This window comes from Lycium ferocissimum, chromosome 8, assembly GCF_029784015.1.
Source record: "Lycium ferocissimum isolate CSIRO_LF1 chromosome 8, AGI_CSIRO_Lferr_CH_V1, whole genome shotgun sequence".
In the NCBI taxonomy this organism is placed as follows: Eukaryota; Viridiplantae; Streptophyta; class Magnoliopsida; order Solanales; family Solanaceae; genus Lycium; species Lycium ferocissimum.
The window spans coordinates 68,468,634-68,488,837 of record NC_081349.1 but is presented as its reverse complement, the minus strand read 5'-3'; positions in this window follow the sequence as shown (position 1 = coordinate 68,488,837).

The following is a 20,204-nucleotide window of genomic DNA, read 5'->3' as shown; positions in this document are numbered from 1 at the left end:
TGGCATTCTAGTCTTTGTTGTATAAAGTGATAGCGAAGCTAACTAGTCTATGTTTATAATAATATGTTAATGTTAATGTCTAGTTTGAAAAAGAAAAAAAAGGAGCCTTTGTTTATACGACTTGTTAAGAGGTACAGGTACAATGATAGGTAAGGGGTGCTCGGTACGAGTATCGGGTTCCCGTCACGGCCCCTAGTTGGGTCGTGACAATACGCCTCTGCTGAAGATGTAGAAACTCTTCCCTACGCGTCTCTCTCAAAGACCGAGGCACATACTTCTCAAGGATGGACAGGTAGAACTGAGTTCAAGTCAGGGGAGGGGAACCCTCAGGTCTGTAAGCAACAAAATACAGCTACCAAGTCTTCACGTCACCGTGAAACTGGTAGGACAAATAGTCAACTCCGTGGGTCTCCACGATCCCCATCCTATGTAGCAACTCATGCATATCCAGAATAAACTCATAAGCATCCTTAGAGGAAGTACTCGAAAATCTCGGCGGCTCTAACTTTCTAAATCTCCCAATAAGGTCCTGATCAGACGCAGTCATAATAGACTCCATGGGCCTAAGATCATCACCAGGAGCGGGTACCGCATCAATACGGGGAGCCATAGCTACGGCGGGGTGTGCTACCTGAGTAGGTCCCTGCTCGAGTGTCCGCATTGCCATCTCAGTATGTGATCCTCCCGGAAAGTAGTAACACCGGCGAAGCTGCGCCGGGCATATAAATTAAGAAAGACTCTAGCCATATTATCATGCATAGCGTCGAAGTAACGTCGGTTTGTGTCCGTCTGGGCCACACCATCCTCGCGGGGCACCGGCCTCGATCAGCCGATACTCAAGCTTGGGAGACGGAGATCTCTCGGCCTTTTGTCCTACCACGGAGAACTTCCCCTGCGCCCAGGGCGACCACGCGACTGTTGCTCTGTCGTGCCCTCTAGCTGTCGCTTACCTTTGGGTGCCAGCCGGAGCTGCGGGCTCTAGCACCTAACCTCGGGCTACAGTAGCTGGAGTCTGCACCATCCGTGAGAGAAGAGATAAGAGTCAGATACCAATTAGAATAAAGTAGCACGAAAGAATGAACGAAAGTGAGATTTCCCAAATGTCCTATAGCCACTCGCAGATAAGTACGGAGCTCATCGTACCGATCCATGAGACTCTACTAGACACGCTCTTGTATTATAGACCGAGTAACCTAGGGCTCTGATACTAACTTGTCACGACCCATTTCGACTAAGCCGTGCGGGCACCTAGCTTTTCTATCTCGGTAAGCGAACCCTCAACCATACGATAAGTAAAGACATAATAAATAATTCAATCAAGCAAAAAAGAATGATTACGTAAGTCTCACAATAATATATAATAGGAATAGTGTGGAAATAAGAAAAATACCCCCAGGGTCTGGTTTAAGCCATACAAGAGCATCTAAGTGAAATTATACAAGTTTGGAATATAATAATACATCAATATGCCTATGTCTCGAAATAGAAAGTAAGATATAATAATAAGAGGAGTCTTCAAGGCAGCGAACGACTCATGCTCACCCTGGAATCTGGATGCTATGTTGATGGCGACTACCAGCCACGGGAGATGGAAGCAGACCCAACCTGGAACTCTGCATTCATAAAGGAATACAGCAAGTGCAGGTCAGTGCAAAACCATAGTACTGGTAGGTATCATCGGCTGACTAAGTATAGCTAACATAATTCAGACAATAAAGTAGGATAGGCAGATAAGTCAACAAGTATAAGTCAAACACAATCAGAATCAAGTATCCATCATCACCTAGGTTGAAGAATCTAAACCCAAGTATGTCAAGTGTCAATATATATTCAATCCGAAAATCAAACAACACAAGTACAACATCGGATCATCACAATATAAGCCAAGATACAATGCAATGCAATGATGTATGAATGCCAAGGCAATGCAATGCTGTGTACACTTGTACTCTGGACGGAAGTATCGACGTCTCGGTAGCACAACCCAAGGTGACTCGTGAAGTCTAAGTACCACTCGTTCCCGATCTTTGCCCAACAGACAAATAAGACCCGGATCTTTTCCCATGGGGTTCTCACCGGCACCACCCTAGGGGACCCGCGAAGTCTATGCACTCACTCAATCCATGATTCCGGGACTAACATCAGATAACGGACTCTCACATCACTCTCATTTAAAAACTAAGCCAAGCTCATCACAATGTTTCACCAAGTACCAACAGTTTATCAACCGTATATCATGAAGAATGAGAATGAGTGCAATATATGTATCAACATCAAGAATCAGCTCAATATCACAAGTACCAACATGGGTACGCCAACAACTTATCAATGTCACAAATACTAACATGGGTACGCCAACAATATCATCAACAACTACACAGGTCATACGAAACTCTTTCCTCGTATCAACGTCAAAAGTAAGGTACCATCATATCACGATCAAGATGTAACAACAGTTCCCAATATCTACTAACAACACGTGGCATCGAGCCAACACAACAGAACAGTCAAGTTTCAACATAACGGGGTGGCTAGCCCCAATCATGCAACAGTGCCTAACCTAAGATAATATCCAACCCAATTATAAGCTCAACGTTAATTTCCCAAGCTTGCGAATCTATATTCAAAGCATATATACACGAATCAGCCCCCAAATTATACTTCTATACTTCATTTTAGACTAGTAAATGATTTAACGAAATTCGGGCAGCATTTTACTTGCATAAATCACTCCAACCAACCTCCAAATCAATCTAAAAATATTAACAATAACATCAACAATAAGATCAACAACATCATCAACATCAAATCCATGAAAAATAGATCAATAATTCACTCTACAACTCTATGGAAATCAGCCCACAACTCAACACCTTCACATAAGCAACTATGGCCTTAGCTACTAGAATTTCCTTCACTTTCAAGCCATAACAATTCTCCAAACTCACTTAGTACCAAGAATAAGATGTGAAACATACCTTTAAGATGAAGAAACTCCAATTCCAACTATAACTCTAAGGTGCAACAACCAGCAACCATGTTCAAGAAACAAGAACTATCAATCATCAACAAACTAGTCTAAGTTTGGGGTTTGATTTCACCTTGGATTCATTTGGGATGAAGGAGAGAGACATTGGAAATGTTTATAAGCTCTTAGGGTTCAGGGGTGTTGAGAAAATGAGTGAAAAAGATTAGCCAATCTTAATAGATAACTCAAAAGTTCACCCACCCACTCGATTTCACGGTCCGTAGATTGAAATCGTGTAATTTTCTACGTGCCGTGAAATACAACATACTTCTCAGATTTACGATCTGTCAGTTGTAATGGAAAGAAGACTCCCTGAACTTATATTTACATAAGTTATGGATTTCATAACTCCTCGTATTCTAGGAGATATACCTCTCTAAAGTTGACCCAAAAATCTCATCCAAAATTCTGCCAATTTTTCCTAATGTTTCGACAAACTTAATTCCTTCGATTCGCTTAACTTCTAAACCTTCCAATACTTGTTACACATGAACTTGAACCTTCGTATAAATGGGATAACATATATAATATCTAATATCTCGTAACCTCGAAGACGAATCCCAACACTCGAGACCAAGACGACCAACGTACCATATACTTTAATGTATCAAATTGAGAGGCATAGCGTATTCTTTCTCGATTCGCTTAGCTTCGAACTCTTGCATTCTCTAAGAACCATATTGATGGTCATATTCTATCTCAAGGCATGCTCGTAGATTTCTTGTACAACTTTCCAGAGGGTCCTCAACGCAAGCCTCATTCAAGAGGATCGTAATGGAAACCTTAATGAATGAAGAGATGTGAGGCGCATATCTTATCTCCTTACTTAACTCTTAGAATCCTTGGAATTTTTCCCACTCATACTAGCTTGCTTACGCCATGAGCTAGCGAATTTTTTTTTGAGTTATAACATTTACCTTCTGTCTTTCTTCATATCAGACAGTTCTATTTACGTATTTTCAGACTATTTGTACTCCTTAGTAGTCCTTGTGTTTGGTGACATCAGATTTTGGGAAGATTTGTAATCATTTCTAAGTATTTCTGTTTAAGATTGTTAAGACTTTAAATTGACTTGTATGATTTAATTTCGCTTTTAGTATTTCCTTATATTTTGGGTTGTTAATGGTTTCAGTTGGCTTACTAGTACGGTGGGACTAGTTCCATCAAAACTTGGTAATTTGGGTCGTGACAACATGGCTTGGTATGATATGAGATGTGGTGTCCTGATTCGGACATGTGACCATGTTCAGTTTCTTGCTATAGCTTGAGGTTTCAGTTGTCTGGGATCATCGTTAGACTCATTTATTATGAGGGTTTCTTGAGAAATGGGAAAGATGGTGCAAATGGTCAAATAATCTCCATGTTTTTAGCGTTGGGTTGAATGGAAGTGGCGAAAGTGCATTTATTGCTTACCACAGGGATTTGTTCGATGATATGATTAGTTTTTGGAAAAGTTTCAACTTCGCCAAGCATTTTGATGGTGTGCGTGGCACGAGTGTACCTATGGCAGGTCAATGATTCATCAGTGGCAGGGTGTTAGATGTCGACATGAGGGGACGAGCGTAAGTTAAGTAAGGATCATCAAATTTGGCAACAATACTGTGACTGCATGTAATAAGAAGAGAAATTGAGAATAAGGAAATGAAGGACGCCTTTTATGGGAAACTGTCACGCCCCAAAACCCACCCTAGACGTGACCATAATCCGACGTCATGAACAACATCGGAATAACCTTATAAATCAATAACGTCAAGCCCTTTTTCGATAATCTTTCATTATTTAATTAAACAAACGATAAATAACTAAATAAAAATTAAGATCACAATTATGGAACAAAATTAGTGGAAGTCTAATATAAATGAATAGTTATGAACGTGGCAAACGCCTCAAAAAGTCATAGGAGACTTCAACATCTACCCACAGTATGATGCTTGTCTATGGAGCTTCTAAGAAAAATAAACTAACTCAGGACACAGCCCGAGACTACTAAGGAGTAATAATTGACTCAATGAAAATCCATGAACATATGTGTGGGCTCACCAACAATCTGGAATGCAGCAAGTTCTCCTAACCCGCGAGATCTGTCTGTACCTGCTCTACTTTGTTACCTAACATACCATCAAAAACAACAATGGTATGCCTGAGTACTCAGTGAGTGCCTTGGGACAATAAGTAATATAGCAAAGTATCTATTTATATAAGATCAGTGACACAATATCAATAAAACAGTTGAAAATCCAGAGATAAGAATAGACCAGCAACTTCGCAACCATCAATAGAGAGACCATAAATCGGTATATAATTCAGTTCCAACTCATTATGTCATTAAGTACAATTTCAATCTTTCCAGTGCTTAGTGAAAACATTTCTAATAGAATAGTTTGAACCTAAAGACACGATCAATCGTACAACTCATCATTATCAATAGCAACCCATCAAGACACGTACATATATCTTTTCCGATTCAGTATATCAGTTTTTACCATTTGAGTCTTTTCAATTTGAGGCCAATATCATCAACGAGCTACTCATGGGCAAACAGGTTCATTATTATCAATAAGCCACTCGCAGGCAACAAGATATGAAACAAGCCACTCACAGGCTAACTAAAGTATAACACATGCCAATAAAGGCCCAAACAAGTGAAACGAAGGGATGATCGCTTAAGGTTCCCTAAACCAGCATAGAAGCACCACATCGGGGTTGTCACCCTCGAAGGCTATTCTCTTCCCGAATAGCTAGGCAAACACCACACCGAGGTTATGAACCCCCGATGACCACTCTTCCTCCCAAATGGCTAGGCTAATACCACATCGGGGTTATGAACCATCGATGACCACTCTTCCTCCCGAATGGCTAGGCAACCCCACCAGGATCCATAGTGACGACCCTTCCTCCCGAGTAGCTAAGCCAAACACAAATAATATAAATCATGGAAAAAGAGCTGAATAACAATCCTAGCATAAAATCCGAATCACTCAAACCATGGCATGGAAGCCGAATCACAAGTCATATCATGATAGCCAAATTATTCATTAAGGATTATGCTCATCATCCCATTATCGAGGTACATCAAGTCATTTCAGTTTTGAATACCGGGTTCACTTCTTTAAACAAGTTTCAAGTCCAACACAATCCATTATGAAAGCACTCATACGAGATAGTCAAGCTTTTCAATTATCAAGTTTAAACATCCCTTATGGCGTAATTCAAGTTCGAATACCGAAGCTTTATATCTCAATCTTCAATCATCCTTTAGAGAGGAAAACAATCATGAGTACGTATATATAATATAGTACAAACAACTTTTAATGTGGGCTTTCCCCTCACCCACACAAACCACAACCAAAGAGTTCATATAAACCGTTTGAAAGAGCATGTTCAAAAAGAGACATACAAATCACCTTCATAGTCAAAAAGGATTTTTAAAAGAGACATACCTTAAATACCGTTCATATATTCCAAAACTAACCTCTGCATTTCAAAGAGTCACTTTACATCCAATTTGAAGATTGCACAACTAAGATTTACAAGGTTTTATCAATTTCGTTGCACTCTGTTCATAGCTCAAAGCGCACTGCTACGGACCTCCAAATCAGATCTCTACCATTCAAATTGAAGACCTATATGTGGTAACCACTCAGATAAAATTTAAGCTCGATCCAACGGGTAAATAAGCGGAAAACACCAATTAAATCTGACTGGTCGGAGGGAATTCTACAACAGAAAACTAGGGTTTTGTTTTTAATAGAGTGCATCTAAATCTATCCTATTTCATGATTCTGTCGACCATTCAATGTCTAAAACATAATAACAATTCCATATAATCCATCAAAGTGTGAGGGGTCTACCTTTTTTTTTAAAGAAATCCCACAGCTTCATCCCATATTTGACCTTGAATGAAGTTTCCATCATCTAGCGATTTCAAATAATGATTCGGTGTTAATCTAGTGTTAAGTTAATGTAATTGTCTTAGGGATTTGAGTAAAAACTCACCTTAGGGGTTGGTAGAAGCCTCTGGTTGAAAAACCCTCTCTTAAGACTTTTTTGGGTTGTATTTATAGGTTATCATAAAGGCTTGGGCTTTAAAACCTAATCCTACAAGAATCGGGATTTCCATTTTACACGTCTTTAGTAAATCGATCATAACTTTTGGCACAGACCTTCGTTTGAGCTTCATAATATACGGTTGGAAAGGTATTTCAAAGTGATACAAATTTAATGTTTTGAGTTTTCTTAAATTCCTAAAGAAAATACCTGAAAACTGGAAATAAGTACAGAATGTCTCAGACTTAGAAGAATTTAGAAGGCCTTAAGAACTTCACTTTTTGGTTTGACTTCAAAACTACTGTTTATCACCCGAATTCATCCCGAATGGATTCATATGGCTAAAATATCAACTTAATAGTGGTTTTCATACATTCACACCTAACTCAAATTTACGGGATGTTACAGAAATGTGTGGCAAAATAAGATTTCTTAGGGTTTATTGGTTAAGAGTACCTTGTGTTATGTGACGGAGGAGTAAGGAAGAGAATTGGGATACATCACTCTCCGCTTCTAGGAGGGGAACAATTGCTATCTAACGTACTCGTGAGGATAAGGTTGCAATTTGTATGAAAGTGGATTCCATATTCGGTCGTGAAAAGTTAAGTTGGGCTTCGACGTGACTATATGGTAATGGGTTGTGTTTTCCTTCAAGAAAGTGATTGTCGGTTCCAGATTGGAAAGCAACATTAATTGTGACGAGTGAAAATGTAAGATATTGGGCAGCTGTGGTCCTGGTCCTTTAGTAAAGGCTGTGTTCACCGGATCTTCGTGTTAGAGAAATGGTTAAGATATCACGGAATCAAGAGCTAGTTTATTTGAGAGTTATGTTGCAGTCATACTTGGTAAAATAGACATAAGGGTTAAATGATGAGGTTTGAATAAATTCAAGCTGTGGAGAACATTTAGGAATTTGGGTTAAAGGAATTTGAGCAAAGGCACCTTGGTAGAGATGTGTGGGGACATTAGTAGGGTTGTGCATGTGATATGCTGGATTTAGAAAGTTTACAATTTAGAGTTGAGTGAATTAAGGGAACTCTAGTGTGTAGAATGGGTGGCGTGTTACTATCTTCAGGAGTGACTCAGCTTGTTTGCAAGACTTATGATTATGTTGTATTCTATTGAGTGGGTTCGAGAAATGGTTAAATGGTGACGATGATTGTGATTTGATTAGAAGTTGAGGAATTGAAAAATCAACAAAAGGTATAGTTGATTAAGAATTGATAACAATGAGGCAGATCTTCGGGATTACTTAGGTCAGTATGGATTGTGGTTTTGTTTTCTTGCATATTTCAGATGGGGCATAATTGTTGAGTACACTTAACGAAGGAAGTCTACAGAAATGGACTAAGTGATATGACAGAGTTCCGTGAGGTTTCGTTTCCACCGACTAGTAAGTAGCAAATTTCAGGTAATCGATGTGTTAAGGCTTATGGAAGTGGCTTGGGTGGTAAGCAGTTGGGTAAATTCATTGTCATGACCCAACCAGAGGGCCATGACAGGCACCCGGAGCTAACCTACCAAGCACCACAAAACACATGCATCACATTGTCACACCTGGATATAGGCCATGATACTAACGAATAGTTATCATAAGCTAAAGGGACACAAGCTTAAAAGATATATATATATATATATATATATGTACGTCATCAAGCTGAACCCAAAATATACAAGCCGACAAGGCTATCAAAAATAATGATACAACAAAATATATATGTAGAAGGTCATAGAATATCTAACGTGCATACTCATATATATATATATATATATATATATATATATATATATATATATATATACGTCATCAAGCTGAACCCAAAATATACAAGCCAACAAGGCTATCAAAAATAATGAAACAACAAAATATGGACCGGGAAGGTCATAGAATATCTAACTGTGCATACCTGTCTACGAGCCCCTACTAGAGTGCATACATAATAAGGACGGGACAGGGCCCCTCCATGCCCAAATATACACAGAAGAACCACACAAAGCTGAACTGAAACTCCGGAACAAGTGGAGTGCTCCTATACAAACGCTGAGAAGGCAGCCTAAGGGTCTGAACTGTCTCCCTGTCCACAAACAAAAGGTCGTCAGTATGAATAATGTACCGAGTATGTAAGGTATGGAAAACAACATAATAGAGACAAAAAAGTAACATGAGATAAAAGAGAAACAACCTGTACATACGAATGCCTGCGAGGGCGGATGACATGCTTTCCTTTTAAAGAAAACATTTTCATACATATATATATATATATATATATATATATATATATATATATATATATATATATATATATATATATATTGGCGTTGCATCATCATCATTAAGCCACTCTTGGGCCCATCATTATCATACCGTACCCCTAGCTGCGGTGGTGTGAATAATAGGTGTCGTACCCGACCGACTATTGCGCGGCTCGGTGTCATAAAATATATATATATATATATATATAACTCGATTGGGTGACGTAAGGTCGGTATACCTCCGATTACCCTTATGGAACTAACATCGTAAACATATCTCACTTTGAAGAATCAATGACCATAAGATGAGATCAACAATAATAAGATAAGATCAATAACCATAGAACGAGATCAATAACATCATATGAAGATCAAGAACATAAGCTTCTAATATTTCTAGGAGTGGAATCATTATGGATGTCATTCGTATGTGTTCGTGTCAATATGATCATGCCAAAAGAAAGAAAGAGACAGCATTAACATACCTCGTCGTCCAGGCAATCCAACAATCGAGCTAAGTACAACTAGCACGCCAATCCTATAGCAAAGGAATGTATAAATACTCTTAGATGGTGCTAGTAAATCACTTATATCAACGATAATTCAATTCTAAAATAAGATGGGAAGCACCTCCCTTCATTATCCTAATCCCAACAATGGGTACAACAGCCCATAACAACCATAATAAGCTCATGTAATCCTCTTAGTACTCCTTTTATCAACAAACCAAAAATATATATCGACAACCCATAATATATAAAATGATGTACTCTTCCTTTCTTCTTATTCAAAGGACATAACCTCAACATCAAGATAAAAATCTTCAACTATGATGTATATTCAAGACATAACAATCAAAATCCAGCCACAATAATCCAACATCGCAACTAGAATTGAAGTCACTACACAATCACCCCTTATGCTAGATTCTTCTATTGTTTTCCTTATAGTTCTTCAACCAAAAAATTTATCCAAGGGTCCTAATACCTTTAACATAGAGAGGAGAGGTTAGATCTTACCTTTAGTATGAAGTTATAGCCTTCAAACACCTTAGAAAAAGTTGCAATCAACAACACATGAAGACGTCACCACTAGTGAACTCTACGAGCTTATCCAAGACAAATCTGCCCCAAAAACTTGTTTCACTCTTAGGGGATGATGGAGAACCCTAATGAACTCCCTTAAAAAGTATATAGAGAAGTATGGAAGGTGTGTACATGAAAATGGGACTTTTAGAACAATATATAGCCCCTGAGTTGCCCCTTCACCTCAATTTGCGGTGGAGATGCGGCCTAGCAAGTCAAAACTTGCGGCTGCATCTCTCCACCACATCTTGGGGTGGTGATGGGAAGTGAGAATTCCTAAAAATGGAATTTTAAGGCCAGTTATCTACACAACAAACTCCATATGTGGCCACAAACTGTCCACGAACTCCACTTTTCGTGAAAAATGTGTTCTTTTCGATTCTCTTGAACTCCAATCTTTATCATATCTCCTTAACACTTATGTAACCCTTCATTAACCATCTAAGGAGCCCTATTACCTCCTCTAAATATTATGCTAGCAAAATCTTCCGAGATATAACATTCTTCCCCCCTTAGAACATTCGTCCTCGAATGTTAAACTCTTAGGGATATTATAGAAATTTTGGCAGTGTCTCCTCTGTAACTATACCACTACCAACTTGTCACACAGCAACCTAAACTATACAATACCACACAGGGCCATAACAAGTAATAACAACAACGGCCTCGCACGACCAGCAATCATAAATAATGAAACATTGTGCACCTAAAGGTAATGGTGTATCAGTCTGGACCTTCTCAGGGAGTGGAAACAAGTGCGGATACCTGTATTTCATATCTTCCTCAGCTTCCCAAGTCATCTCCTCGATATTCCTGTTCCTCCAAAGGACTTTAACTGAAGCTACATCCTTAGTCCTCAATCTCCGAACCTGTCTATCTAGTATAGCAATAGGAACCTCCTCATATGATAGTTGCTCGGTAACTTGAACATCATCAACGGGTACAAATCTATAAGGATATCTAATACACTTACGAAGCATCGACACATGTAAAATTAGATGGCCTGATTGTAAGTCAGAAGGTAGATCTAACTCACAGGCCACCTGGTCCACTCTGCGTATAATCCTGTAAGGTCCAGTGTACTGAGGGATAATCTTACCCTTCTTATCGAATCTTATAATGCCTTTCATAGGCAACACCTTTAGGAATACTCAGTCATCATCCTGAAATTCTAAATCTTATCAGTAATTGTCTGCATAAGACTTCTAACGACCCTGAGCTGCCAATAATCGATCCTGAATAAGCTTGACCTTTTCCACTGCTTGCTGAATCAAATATGGCCCTACTAACTTAGATTCCCCAACTTCAAACCATCTAATAGGTGACCTACACTTCCACCCATACAAAGCCTCATACGAGGCCGTCTAGATACTGGAATGATAACTATTATTATATGCAAACTCAATAAGCGGCAAATGATTATACCAGTTACTTCTGAAGTCTATCACACATGCTCGTAACATATCCTCAAGTGATAAATGGTACGCTCAGCCTGCTCGTCTGTCTGGGGGTAGAGTGTTGTGCTCAGACTCACCTGTGTCCCCAAACCCTTCTGGAAGGACCTCCAGATATTAGTTGTAAACTGCGCACCCTTGTCGGACATAATGTATACCGAAACACCATAGAGTCTTACTATCTCCTTGTTATAAAGCTTTGCATACTCCTCGGCTGAGTAAGTAGTCGTGAGAGGCAGAAAATGAGCTGATTTTATAAGTCTATAACCAATTACCCATATGGAATCAAACTTACGCTGAGAATGGGGCAAGCCTGTGATGAAATCCCTATTAATTGCTTCCCATTTCCAAGTCAGAATCTAGATAACCTGCAATAATCCATCGGGCTTCTGATGCTCAATCTTCCCCTGCTGATAGTTAGGACACTGAGCTACAAACTCTGCTATATCTTTCTTCATTCCATCCTACCAATATACCTCTCTGACATCATAATACATCTTCATCAATCCCGGATGAATAGAGTAGCAGGAGTAGTGATTCTATCCCTTAATCTATCAACATAACTCTGCAACATCAGGAACACACAACTTACCTCGATATTTAAGAACTCCGTCTCCGAAAATCTTGAATGGTGACTTTTTCTTCTGAGGGGCTGTATCTCTATAATGAACTTATATAGGATCCTCGTACTGGCGCTCCTTAACCATGGCTACTAAAAATGAGACTGCTAAATCCATAATAGTAACTTCTGCATCGCCCGAGTTCAATAATCGCACTCTTAGGCTAGCTAACTACTGAATCTCATGAACTAGTTCCCTTTTCTCTGACTAAACATAAGATAAGCTACCCATGGACCTTCGGCTAAGGGAATCAGCTACTACGTTCGCCTTTCCAGGATGGTACAAGATATTAACATCATAATCCTTCAGTAGCTCTAACCATCGCTTCTGACGCAAATTCAACTCCTTCTGCTTGAAGATGTACTGAAGACTTTTATGGCCCGTATAGATATCAACATGGACGCCATAGGAGTAGTGCCTCTACATCTTCAATGCCTGAATCACTGCGCCTAACTTTAGATCATGGGTTGGGTAGTTCTTCTCGTGCTTTCGCAACTGCCTTGAAGCGTAAGCTATGACCTTGCCATGCTGCATCAACACATAACCTAACCTAATGTTTGAAGCGTAACAATAAATAACATATCCCTCCGACCCCTCCGAAAGTGTTAGAATTGGTGCTGAAGTCAATCTATTCTTTAATTCCTGAAAACTATGCTCACAAGCATCAGTCCATTAAAACTTTGATGTTTTCTGAGTTAGCTTCATCAGTGATGCAGAAATGGAAGAAAAGCCTTCTACAAATCTCCTGTAATAACCTACCATACCCAAAAAACTACGAACCTCCGTGGGTGTTGTGGGTCTCGGCCATGTCTTCACGGCTTTAATCTTCTGCGTATCCACTCTGACACCCTCATCTGAAATAATATGCCGCAAAAATGTCACAAAGTTCAACCAGAACTCATATTTAGAAAATTTTACATAAAACTTTTGAGCCTAAAGAACTTTAAGGATAGCACGTAAATGACCTGCATGCTTTGCCTCTGATCAAGAGGACACCAGAATATCATCAATAAACACAATCATGAACTGATCTAGAAAGGGTTTGAATGCACTGTTTATCAAATCAATAAATACCGCCGGTGCATTAGTCAACCCAAACGACATTACACGAAACTCGAAGTGACCATGTCTGGTTCTGAAAGCTTTCTCCGAAATGTATTTCCCTTTAACCCTCACTTGGTGATACCCTGACCTTAAATCTATCTTCGAGAACCATTTAGTACCCTACAACTGATCAAATAGATCATCAATCCTCGGAAGTGGATACTTATTCTGTATTGTCACCTTATTCAACTGCCTGTAATCAATAAACATTCACAAGGAGCCACCTTTCTTTCTCACAAATAACACTGGTACTCCCCACGGTGATGTACTGGACTTGATAAAGCCTTTCTCAAGCAAATCCTTCAACTGGTCCTTCAATTCCCTCAACCGAGCAGGCGTCATTCTATAAGGAGGAATAGATATTGGCTAAGTATCTGGTAACACGTCGATAGCAAAGTCAATTTCTCCCTCTAGTGGAAGACCTGTAAGCTTATCCAGGAATGCGTCTGGAAACTCATTAATCACTGGAATAGACTGAAGAGTTAGTGGCTTTGCTTCTGCATCCCGAACCCGAACTATATGATAAATACAACCTTTGGCAATCATCTTTCTTTCCTTGAGATAGGAAATAAATCTACCTCTCGGCGATGCTGTATTACTCTTCCATTCTAGAACTGGCTCTCTCAGAAACTGAAATCAAATAACCTTCGTTCCACAATCGACATTAGTAAAACAAGAGGCCAACCAATCCATACCCATGATGACATCAAAGTCTACAATATCTAACTCAGTCAAATCTACCATAGTATGATGATCACAGACTACAATTACACAATTTCTGTATACTCGTCTGGCTATCCTTTGGATAACTAATGGGTGTAAACACCTCAAAAGATTTAATCGACTCGGGTTTTACCCTAAACAGACCCGTAATAAAGGGAGTAACATACGATAATGTACAACCTGGATCTATCAATGCATATGCATCATGGGACGATATTGATAATATACCTGTAACAACATCAGGCGAAGACTGGAGATCCTGTCGACTCGCCAATGTATAAATGCGGTTTTGAGAACCGGTCGAGCTAGACGCTCTCTCTCTACCTCTACCATGGCCTGCTGATATCTGAGAGCCTTGCCCTGGAGGGCATACAGATGATGACGAACCAGCTGCTGATCCTCTAGGCAGAACTGTACCTTTACCATCTCTCGATGGACACTCACGCATAATATGGCCTGGCTGACCGCAAGCATAACCAACATCAGAACCCAAGCGGCATTGTCTAGCATGTAACTTACCATAATGAGTACGTCGTGGTAAAGGTTACCTCATCTGTCCTGGCTCATCTCTATACCGAGAACCTGAGGCTCTGGAACCCTGACCTTGTCCTGAATAAGTAGATCGATCAAATCCCTGACCTGTGAACTGCAGAGGCGCACTAGCCATTGAATGGGCATGCCTAGAATACTGCTGCCTCTGACTACCTTTGAACTCACTGACAAAACTTGAAGGTCTAGCTTTCTTATTGTAACCCTTATCATGCTGACGCTCAGCCCTCTGCCGCTGCCTACGCTCCTCAAGTTTCTGAGCGTGTTTCTGGATGCAGGAAATATCCATGCCTGTCTAAAGTGAGGCCATCATACAGTCATCAATCAAATGCGGTCCCAAACCGCTCACGAACCGGTGAACCCGATCCTCCATCTTAGCTACAACAGCTGGAGCATATCTAGCCAATGAATTAAAGCAAAGACGATACTCCTGAACACTCATGCTCCCCTGTCTAAGGTTCAGGAACATATCAGCTCGGGCCTGTCGAATCTCTAGTGGCAAATAATGCCAAAGGAAGACATCTATGAACTCCTGCCACACGGGTGAGGGTGCATTAATCCCTTTAGATGACACCCAGGTCTCTTACCAGTAAATGCCAACATCCTGCAGTCTATATGAAGCAAATTCTACTAACTCAGTGTCTAAAGCATGCATCATCCGCAACGTCCTCAACATCCCATCTATAAAATTCTGCAGGTCCTCATCTGGTTTCAATGCAAAGAATTTCAAAGGGTCTAAATTAATAAAATCTCGAACCCTGGCACTAACTGCCCTGTCACCATAACCCATACCCTAATGCTGGGCTTGAGCGGCTACTAATAAGGTTAGCAACTGAATAGCCTCTCACATCTCCTGGATCGAGGCATCAGGTGGAGGAACGGGGTCTTTGGAGCTGGAGCTGGGGCTGGAGCTTCTCTATGCTCCTCTGGAGCTAGCAGAGTATGAGAGGTCTAGGATGGAATCTCATATTGGGATTGGCCCTCCTCAATATCTACACCTTGTACCGACCAGTTCTCCTACCAGCCATTGACTTGCCCTTCTGAGCCGATGAAGCTTTCCTCGTCACAGGCATTACTGAAATCACAACACAAGGTCAGGAAAAGGGAATTCTCATAACTTGGCTCTATCACACAATCTAAGATGAGAAAGAAAGACAATCCTCCTAAATGTCCTACCGCCTCATGTTTATAAGTGTGGTGTACTACACACCCATAAACAAGACTCTGCTAGACACGACTCGTATACAACCCTAGGACGAACTGCTCTGATACCACATTTTTTCACGACCCAACCGGAGCATGACGGGCAGCTGGAGGAAACCTACCGAGCAAAACAAAACATACATGCATCACATAGTCACAATTGGATGTGGCCATGATAATAACTAATAGATATCATAAGCTGTAAGGAACACAAGTCTTAGATATATATATATATATATATATATATATATATATATATATATATATATATATATATACACACACACGTCATCAAGCGGAACTACAAATATACAAGTCGATAAGGCTATAAAAAAATAATGATACAACAAAACATGGACCGAGAAGGTCATAGAACATCTAACTGTGTATATCTGTCTATGAGACACTACTGGAGTGCATAACATAATAAGGACGGGACAAGACCCCGCCATGCCCAAATGTACACAGAAGAATCATATCAAGCTGAACTGTAACTCCGGAACAAGTGTAGTGCTCCTATACAAATGCAGAGAAGGCAGCCTAAGGGTCTGAACCGTCTCCCTGTCTACCTGCGGGCATGAATACAACATCCACAAGAAAAAGGATGTCAGTACGAATAATGTACCGAGTATGTAAGGCATTGAAAACAACATAATAGAGACAGGAAAGTAACATGAGATAAAAGAGAAATAACCTGTACATCTGAATGCATCTGAGGGCAGATGGCATACATGCTTTCCTTTTAAAGAAAACATTTTCATACATATATATACATATATTAGCCGTACTATGGGGCTGAATCATCATCATTAAGCCACTCTAGGGGATATCATCATCATACGTACCCAACAGCGGTGGTGTGCACAATAGGTGTCATACCCGGCCCTCCTACTATAGCGCGGTGTCATAAAATAGATACATATATATATATATATATATATATATATATATATATATATATATATATAAAGCATGCATGACGGATCAAAGAAGTGTTATGACTCTATCGGAGTGACGTAAGGTCGGTATACCTTTCGATTACCCTTATAGAACTAACATCGCTAACATCTCACTTTGAAGAATCAATGACCACAAGATGAGATCAACAATAATAAGATAAGATCAATAACCATGGAGCAAGATCAATAACATCATATAAAGATTAAAAACATAAGCTTCTAATATTTCGAGGAGTGGAATAATTATGGATATCATTCGTATGTGTTCGTGTCACTATGATCATGCCAAAAGAAAGAAAGGGACAGCCTTAACATACCTCGTCGGCCAAGAAATCCAACTATCCAGCTAAGTACAACTAGCACGCCTATCCTATAGCAAAGGAATGTATAAATACTCTTAGATAGTGCTAGTACATCACTTATATCGACTATAATTTGATTCTAAAATAAGATGGGAAGCACCTCCCTTCATTATTTCTAATCACAACAATGGGTACAATAGCCCATAAAAACCATAATAAGCTCATGTAAGCCTCTTAGTACTCCTTTCATCAACAAACCAAAAATATATATTGACAACCCATAATAACTCAGTATACAAAATGGTATATTCTTCCCTTCTTCTTATTCAAGGAACATAACTCAACATCAAGGTAACAACCTTCAACTATGATTTATATACAAGACATACAAATTAAAATCCAGACACAACAATCCAACATCGCAACTACAGTTGAAGTTAATGCACAATCACCCCTTATGCTAGATTCTTCAATTGTTTTCCTTATAGTTCTTCAACTAAAAACTTTATCCAAGGGTCCTAGTACCTTCAACAAAGAGAGGAGAGGTTATATATTACCTTTTCTATGAAGTTATTGCCTTCAAACACCTTAGAACAAGTTGCAATCAATAACACATCAAGACGTCACCACTAGTGAACTCTACGAGCTTATCCAAGACAAATCTGCCCCAAAACCTTGTTTCACTCTTAGGGATGATGGAGAACCCTCAAGAACACCCTTAAAAAGTATAGAGAGAGGTATGGAAGGTTTGTACATGAAAATGGGACTTTTAGAACAATATATAGCCCTTGAGCTTCCTCTCCGCCTTAATTTTCGGTGGAGATACAGCCTAGCAAGTGAAAACTTGAGACCGCTATAACGACCCTCTCGATCTTTATGGAAAATCTATGATCACTCTACCAAATAGAACCCTCCCAAGGGTAGAGCGAGCTGATTGAAACTCAAAGGTAGAAGTCTAAGAACTGAAAACTTGGCGTGTTTCTGATTATGGTTTGGTTGCGGTGAGTCCATTTGGGGGGTGACGTAGGAAATTAGACCTCTGTTGGGATTCTGAGGCCACGGGTGAGTCTGTATGGTGTTTTTACATTAATATGCATGTTTTGTTTGTGTTTGTGAGGCTTCGGATGAAGTGTAGTGTGGTAGAGTGAAAAACTGTGGAAATTACCGAGCTCACTAGTTCAGTGGCACCACTGCGGCAAACAAAGTACCACTACGGTGGGGCCATTATATTGGCAGATCTCTCACCGCCTCAGAGAGATGGGTAATGGGGGTGTCCGCTATGGTGGACCTTTGGACCGCTGTAGCGCTTGCGCTATGGCGGTTACGTGCTCGCCCTAACGGAGGTGAGCATTCAGTGGTGGCCTGCTACAGTGGAACCTTACCCACTATAGCGAGACCGCAGCCGCAGACAGAATGACTGCCGCAGCGGTCAATGGGGCAGAATCTCGATTTTTAAACACTTTGTTCTGAATTCTTTATTTATAAAACTCCAAAATAGTTCCCAAGGAGCATCTAGGGCAAAATTCTAAGCATCTAGGGCAAAATTCTAAGGCTAGGGCAAGAATAATCTTGAGAGGTAAGTCTCAACCTTTCATTCCTTCATTACGCATTCTTTTCTAAGATTATTATCATTCTAATGGGTCATACAATGATGAATTGAGACTAGAAACCCTGTAACTAAATAAACCTTTAATAAGTGGTGGGTTATGAATATTATTTTGTGATTATCATCTAAAGGCTTTGATTATCACTTTCTAATAAAAAATTGAACAGTTAGAGACATGAACTATGTGAGTTGAGACTTAGGGTTTCATAAAGATGGTAACTTGACCATAGAAATTGCTTGTAAGTGATAATTTGAATGAGTAGCCTTATGAATTGATCGTTTATGGTTGCTAAGGCCAATGTTAGGATGATTGACACCTAGTAAGAATTCGCCCATTAGAAAGGGGTAAAGTGGAATGATGTTCATTGAATTGATATTGTTGACTAGAGTGATTGTGACTTATCTAGCATCCTAATTGCTAGACTTTGAGCGTTCCGAGGCATTACGGAAGGGAAAGGCTATAGCAGAGTGATTCTCATTGTTCCAGCTCTGCAATTGAAGTAGGTTACGGTCTACTTGAGTTAGACATTGATTAGCTGATTTTATGTGTTATGAGATTGATAGGAGAAAGCATGTCTAGTCTTCGGGCATAATGTGTGGTTGGAATTCCTATATGCCATTGATTGAGTGATAATGTGGGCTCCATGCCATTATTCAATGTGTTGTGATCTATATTTTGATGAATGTGGTGAGAAGTTAATATGATCTTCTTGATGAAAATGAGATACTACTTGATAATCGATCATTGAAAGTGATGTGACAATATATATATGGGCACATTTGACAGGGGGTGAGGATGTGACCCAAATTATAGGCTCGTGGTCTGAGGTCAGTTTCAAAACGAGTGGTACATGGACACCATGGGTCCCCTGCAGGTCATAGCTATTGGGAAAAGACTCCAATTAGCATGTATGTACATGAGTGATCAGTGGCTGAGTAAGTGAGAATGTTGTTGGGAGGTTTATTCTGTTGCTTGTTTCCATTGACTTGATTGTTTATATCATTGGTTGACTTGATTGTTAATATCATTGGTTGACTTGATTTGTTAATATCATTGATTGACTTGGAGTGGGCTATCTGATTTTGTGTTGTTGACTGGTTTATCTATTTTATTGATTTTATGATTCATGCATGATACTAATCTTAGTCGGCCTATAATATCTACCAATATATAGTGCTTGTACTGACACTACCTTGCTACATTCTTTTGAGTGCAGATTGTGATCCAGAGACTGCTACTCGACCTCACATTTTGTTTGAGGCCATTTGCT